The 6,000-nt window shown below is 51.1% G+C and overlaps 1 protein-coding gene across 1 annotated transcript in view; it reads left to right on the top strand.

The window, feature by feature from the left end:
• The first annotated feature begins 1,067 nt into the window (after positions 1 to 1,067).
• MAP3K14 (mitogen-activated protein kinase kinase kinase 14) overlaps positions 1,068 to 6,000 on the top strand; it is a 43,286-nt gene continuing 38,353 nt past the window's right edge. Inside the window, exon 1 of the mRNA XM_023746291.1 lies at positions 1,068 to 1,573. The gene's annotated coding sequence lies outside the window, so the exon portion shown is untranslated. The remainder of the gene's footprint in view (positions 1,574 to 6,000) is intronic.

Genomic DNA, 6,000 nt, shown 5'->3' with positions numbered 1-6,000 from the left:
TTCTTGGGAGCCGCATATTTGAGTCAACATGCTCACTATCTCCCACTAATACACATTAGTGTTAATGGATAGATTTAAAGGCAGATAATCGTGATAGAGTGGATGTGGGCAGGCAGGGACCCAAAGAAGCGTCAGGAAAGTATGTGGGCCCTGGGTATCCTAAAGAAGGAATGGTGATAAAAGGATCATGCAAAGGCGAGCCAGGCAGCATCTGCAGATCTGGGCCTGTGCCCACGTCTTTCCTGAGAAGTGGTATGCCCAGAGGCAAACAGGTGGTGAGAGCGCCAAGCTCTGCATCCAGGTTTGCTGATACCAACCTGTAACCCGCCATCTGGCCAAGCTCCGCCTCTCCCTGAGTCACTGCAATGAAAAAACTCGGGGGTTCGAAGGAGCTTTAGGGGCTACCAGCTTTCTTCTTGCTGGCCATCTTGCAAGCTGGTCAGTGGCACAGCCAGCTGATGTACCAGAGACTGTTCAGCTCCAAAGCAAGGCTCTATCAGGGCCACAATCTGGAATGCTTCAGGATCCAGACAGATGACATAAGGTTTAATGGTTGGGTGTAAGACCTAAGGCCAGGGGCTGTGAAAAACTGCAGGCTCTACCCTAAGGCATTCAAATTCAAATTTAAACACACACACGCACACACACATACACACACACACACTGGACTAGCCAAACAAAGTAAATTTATGGCATGACTGCGTTGGCAAGGCCTTTAGGTTGTGAGTTTTTGACCCCTGCCTAAATGAATGGTCTTTCCTACACCCCAACAAGGGAGATGTCTGTTGGGTGTAGATCACCAGAAATAGGCTTTGAACTACCAAGGAATGTCTGAAAAGTGGTCTTGAGCAACACTTTCAGCGATGAGATGATCCTTATTCCCAAAACAGCTTTGGACAGGGCCTACCTATTAGCGTCAGTAACCACACCTGCCTGCTGTGGACCAATGATGGGAGTAGGTAGGGTGCCCAGGTAGAGACATATCTTTTCCATTTTGCAAACTTTTAAAGTTTGGGATATTTTTCTTTATTACAAATAAAATACAATATCAATGAAAATACAGGTAAGCAAATATTCAAAAAGAAAAAATGTCCATACCGCCCCTAAATGCCTCCTGCCCACCTAACCCTCGCATTCGGAAAGAAGCACCGTTGACACCTCGGTCCTTTTTTGCACAGGTCCAGGTACAGTCTTCTTCCTGGTTCTGTAACCTGGTTCTGTAAACCCACCAAGGAGAGGCTTCACGCAGCGCTCGCACCACGCTGCTTCTCTGGCTGCGGGATGGGGTTGCACCATGCCATCCACCCGCTCTCATCAGACTTGGGTTTCAACACACAGGTCTGACCAGTGTAGGCCTTTGGCTCCTCCAAGTTCTTCGAGGGCAGGAACTAGAACCTGTCTTACTAGTGCTCGGGAACTCTCCAGCCCTGAACAGAGTAAGTGCTCAATGAAAATGTTTCTAACCAGCACCACCACGCGCGCACACCCCGCCCCGACCGGCCTCAGCCGTGGAGACCTCGAGCAGAGGAAGCAGAACTTGGCCAAGTAGGGAGAGCGCCTCGCCGTCTCCAAGGTAACCGAAGTCTCGGGCTGGGAGTGCCCACGCATGCGCATATTCACTCTTACTTCCCGTAACCTTCCGAAGAACGCAACCCGTGAAAAAACTGCCCGAAGCCGAGAGCGCATGTGTGGTTAGACCAAACTCCCGCCGCCTCCGCCTCCTGTCAATCCATCCGCCCACCGACGTCTTCACTATAAACATTGTCCGGAAACAGTGCCCATTTCTGGAAACGCGCTCTCGCTACCAATCGTTGCTCGAGGCAGTAAGAAGGACTAGCCGAGACGCGCCAGTCATTGGTTAGGTTGGCGGGGTGGGCGGGACCAAGGGTCGAGGTGCGGCCAGAGTGGGAGGTGCGAACCCAGGCAAATTTGCCGCCGCCGGGGGAGGCGTGGCCCCGGGGGCGACCGGGAAGGCGACCAGGGGGTGGGGCCCGAAGCGGGGCGGGGCGACCGTGGGCCCCGAGAACAGCGGTCGGCAGCCGGCGGCGGGAGATCGAGGGCGAGGGGAGCGCGAGGGGAGCGCGACAGTCCTGCTTGGGGAGATCGGCGCTCGGCCGGTAGGTGACTGGGCAGGGTCCCAGGGCTCGGAGCGGGGAGCACCGCGGATGGGTCGCCCCTCAGCCCGGGACCGGGATGCGGCCGGGCCCGCCGCCCTAGAATGGTGGGGGTCAGCGGCGCGGCCGGTCGGAGGAGTCCACTCGCGCGCGGGCCCTCTGCCCCGGGGGTCTGGTCGGCGGCGCGCCTCACCACGCTTCTAGGGCCACGGCCCCACGCCGTGCTCGCCCCGCATCCCCGCGGGCGACACGCTCGCCCGAAGCGCGCGCGGGGGCGCCCTGCTTCCCTTTCCCCGGTACCCCGATTCCCCTGTGCTCAGCTGTCCCCGCCGCCGGGCCTGCCGCTCCTGCCCGGTCCCCTGGGCGCCCCGTAGGATGGGGGCTCGCCTCGGCGCGGCGGAAGGCGGCTGATGCACAAGCGCTCCCCGGCCGCGTTGCCCCCTGTCTGCCGGGTCAGTGAGACCCTCCGGCCGCCCTGGGAAGTTCTCGATCGCACACCCCGGGCGGGGAGAAGGCGCAGACCTGCCCTTGGCGTTCGGCGGAGCTGGCCGGCCGCTCGCAGCATCCTCCTGCGTCCCCCGACGCCTGGGGGACTTCATCTGTCGGCTCCAATAGAATATTTCCATCTCGGAAGCCCACTGTGGCCCCTGGCAACCTGCAGCCACTGTCCCCCGGCAGAAAGGGGCCACTCGTACAGTGCAGAGAGCCCCACCTGGCCAGGAGCCTCCTGATGCTGGGTAACTTCAGAAAAAGGCGGCACCTTCCTAATTAAAGTTAAAAAGTTGCTCTCCGTCCTGAAGGATGGACTGGGCCATGAGTATGGGGAGGGTCGGGGAGAGGATGAATGGAGGGAAGGTAACCGAATTCAGTTTTTGGTAAATGGAGAGACAGTGAACACCGGTGACTTGACTAGGAACTCTAAAAGCAAGTAAAATGAAATGAGGAGAGGTGGGGCCTAATGCAAAATAGCAGTCTGAAGTTTATTCCAGGAAAAATGCTGAAAACCCCTTGACTAGAACCATGGTCGTTCTGAAAGATTCGAAGGAGAGATAATATCTTAACATTAGAGATGTGTTTTTTTACTGAGTATCTTCATACCTGTAACCTCCTTTTTCCTTTAAACCTGTGTGATGAGACGGATAACACTGTCTCTTATAGGTAAGGCACCTGAGCGGGGAGGGGGCATATAGAAATGCCTAAAGCCTCGGACACTGGAATCTTCTCCAGCTCTCCCCCCTAGACCAGGACCACAGTCTGGGACTGAGATGCAGAAAGGAGGGAGAAGTGTTCGGTGTGGTGTTCTGCTCTTAGCGCGAGAGGACAGGCCGACAGGTGCTTGTCTTGCTTACGATGTGTTTGGATCTTCTCTTGGTGTTTTTTAAGTGATGTCAAAGTCAGTTCCTTTGGTGCAGCGATGCCAGACCTCTGCTTTTCTCGGACACCTTTGGGGCATCCTCACTTATTTTGAAGGGCGTGGTGAACTTCTCACAAGGTCTCAAAATAAACGTAATAATCTCTGACTTTAATTGTAGAAACATGTATCCAGGTATATGTCCTAGCACTTTCGTGAAATCAGACAATAGGTTGCCAAACTTTAGGTTATCTTCTGTTTTCAGAATGTAAGGAGCAGTTTTGAATGTGGGGAGGGGGGGGTGCCCCTAGTATTGTCTGTTAGAGCTTGTGGGAGTGGCACCACAGACAAGAGACCTTGCCAAATGAGCCTTCATCTATTAAACAGAAATGTCTGGTTGGCCGTTGCCCCTCAACAGATGGAGGTTTGCTTCCTCATTTTGGTTCTCCTGTTGAACACTGACTTCTTTGTGATATTCTTGGAGTGTTTGTATATCACTGAGTGTGGAGAAGCAAGCTTGTCCTGATAAGTTGTCCAACTCCAAGCAACTGTTGTGATTTTTTTGGGTGCGTGATAACAGTTCATCTTGGCGGGGGTCTGGTGAGAGGTCTGTGGGGATGGGAATGAGGTAAAGCTTCCTCCCGGGTTGTTATCTTCATTGCTGGCACCCTCCACCCTGTCTTATCACTCTGGCCTGTGAAGTCACTCTGAATCTCCTATTTTTTCCTGTGTCAGTGGATAGCACATGGGCTTTCCTAACAGGTCTGCCCGCAGTGATCAAGAGCTGACAGATTCATGTTGGTTGACTTATGGATGTTCTTTCTGGGTGGAGAGTTAAGAAATCTTAAAAGCAAATTCAGTCCTAAATTAAAAGTAAAAGTCAGCTTGGTAACACATATAGGCAGCATATTCTACCAATGGCTTCCATCCTCTCAGAGCTGTTTTTTTCTCCCCCTGGCAAAAGGTTAAGAGGCAACTAAAATTCTGCTTTCATGATTAATAAGTCACTACCGCAGTTGTGTCTGATGCTTCCTGTTTGCCCCATTTTAGTATTTCAGTTAAACTGGAAACGTGAACATTATGGGCCCGTTAGATGGCACGGTGTGAAATTAGCAGGGAGGGGGTCAATTCCATGTCAGTGGATTTGGGGGACTCTAAAGATCAGCCAGCCCCTCTGGCCTCTGCACGCCAAGATTCCCAGGAAGGGAAAAGTGGGGGTGAGCATCTTTAAGGGAAAGGGCGAGCACTCGAAGTGATGCTGTGTGAAAGCTTTGCATGGACTTGGTGATGCTGACTGAAATGTTGAAAGCAGTAGCTTAGAAATGGAAGGCCACACACAGAGCAAATCATGTCGGAGAACATTTCAGTTGAGCTGAGCAAGACATCGCAGTGTGATGGATAAGGGTCCTTAGTTGTGGGCTTGTCTTACTACCTGAGTGACAATGCAGAGAAAAGTCATTTTTCCTCAGTGACCTGTGCGCCCTTCTTTGCATTTTAATTTAAATGATTCTCTTCCCTTCTTGCTATTTTATATCCTTTAATCCCTTTTCCTCCTGATATAAATCCCTTGAAATTATATGGCATCAAGAATAATGGTACTTAGTAGCTATTTTTTGTGTTTTTCTCACAATACTCTTATAAAGAAAGACAGGGACAAAGGTCAGGAAAGTAAAATCTCATAAAGAGAAATAAAGTGGATGAGATTACTCAGGAAATCAGTGTCGTGCCCAGAATCTAAACCCTTATTTCCTGACATCAAGTTCACTGCCTTTTCTACTAACTTACTCATGAAAAGATAAATTGTTTCTGCCCCCCCCCAAAAAAAAATGTCAATTTTGAATGTAATTAAACCAGGGTAGCTTCTTTATTTATCTAGCTATATATATTTAAAGATATTAATATGTCATTAACAATTATTAATCGATATCAATTATTCATAATTATTATTATTAAAAGACCAAAGATGAATAGCATAGCCTATGCTCAGCCCCATTTTACAGATGCAGAAATTGAGGCAGAGTGGTGAAGTGATATATCCAGAGCAATATAGCAAGTCCATGGTGTCTCTGTGTCAAATGTGGGGGTTTAGGCTGTCAGGTCAGACAGACCTGGGTCAGATCCAGGTCTGCTACTATCTGTGACCTCAGGCAGACTCAGTGCCTGGCATATAATACGCCCAGAAGACGACCGCTGTAAATGGTGCTGTTTGGCTGTAAGCGCTGTTGGTGATAGTAGTAGTAGCAGTAATAGCAGTAGCAGTAGTTGCCCATTACCACACTGACTAGACCTGTTTTCTGTAAGATGATGTCAGGACGGTCAGACTGCCTGACAGGGCCGAGTCATTTTCTCAGCAGGACCTCCAGGGCGACATTTCTTGTCAGGAGGTTCTAGCTGTCAGGTTGCCCCTGCCTTACACTAAACCATGCCCTCACCACCCTCCCAATGAGCCTACAAAGGCCCAGGCTCTATCTACCTGGCCAGAGTTGGTGATTCTAAACCATGGGTACCCTTCGCCCTCCTGGGACTCTGAGCCAG

The sequence above is a fragment of the Myotis lucifugus genome, unplaced genomic scaffold, assembly GCF_000147115.1.
Source record: "Myotis lucifugus unplaced genomic scaffold, Myoluc2.0 scaffold_652, whole genome shotgun sequence".
NCBI lineage: Eukaryota > Metazoa > Chordata > Mammalia > Chiroptera > Vespertilionidae > Myotis > Myotis lucifugus.
Note: the sequence above shows the minus strand (reverse complement) of the source record. Positions and strands in the feature narration are given on the sequence as shown.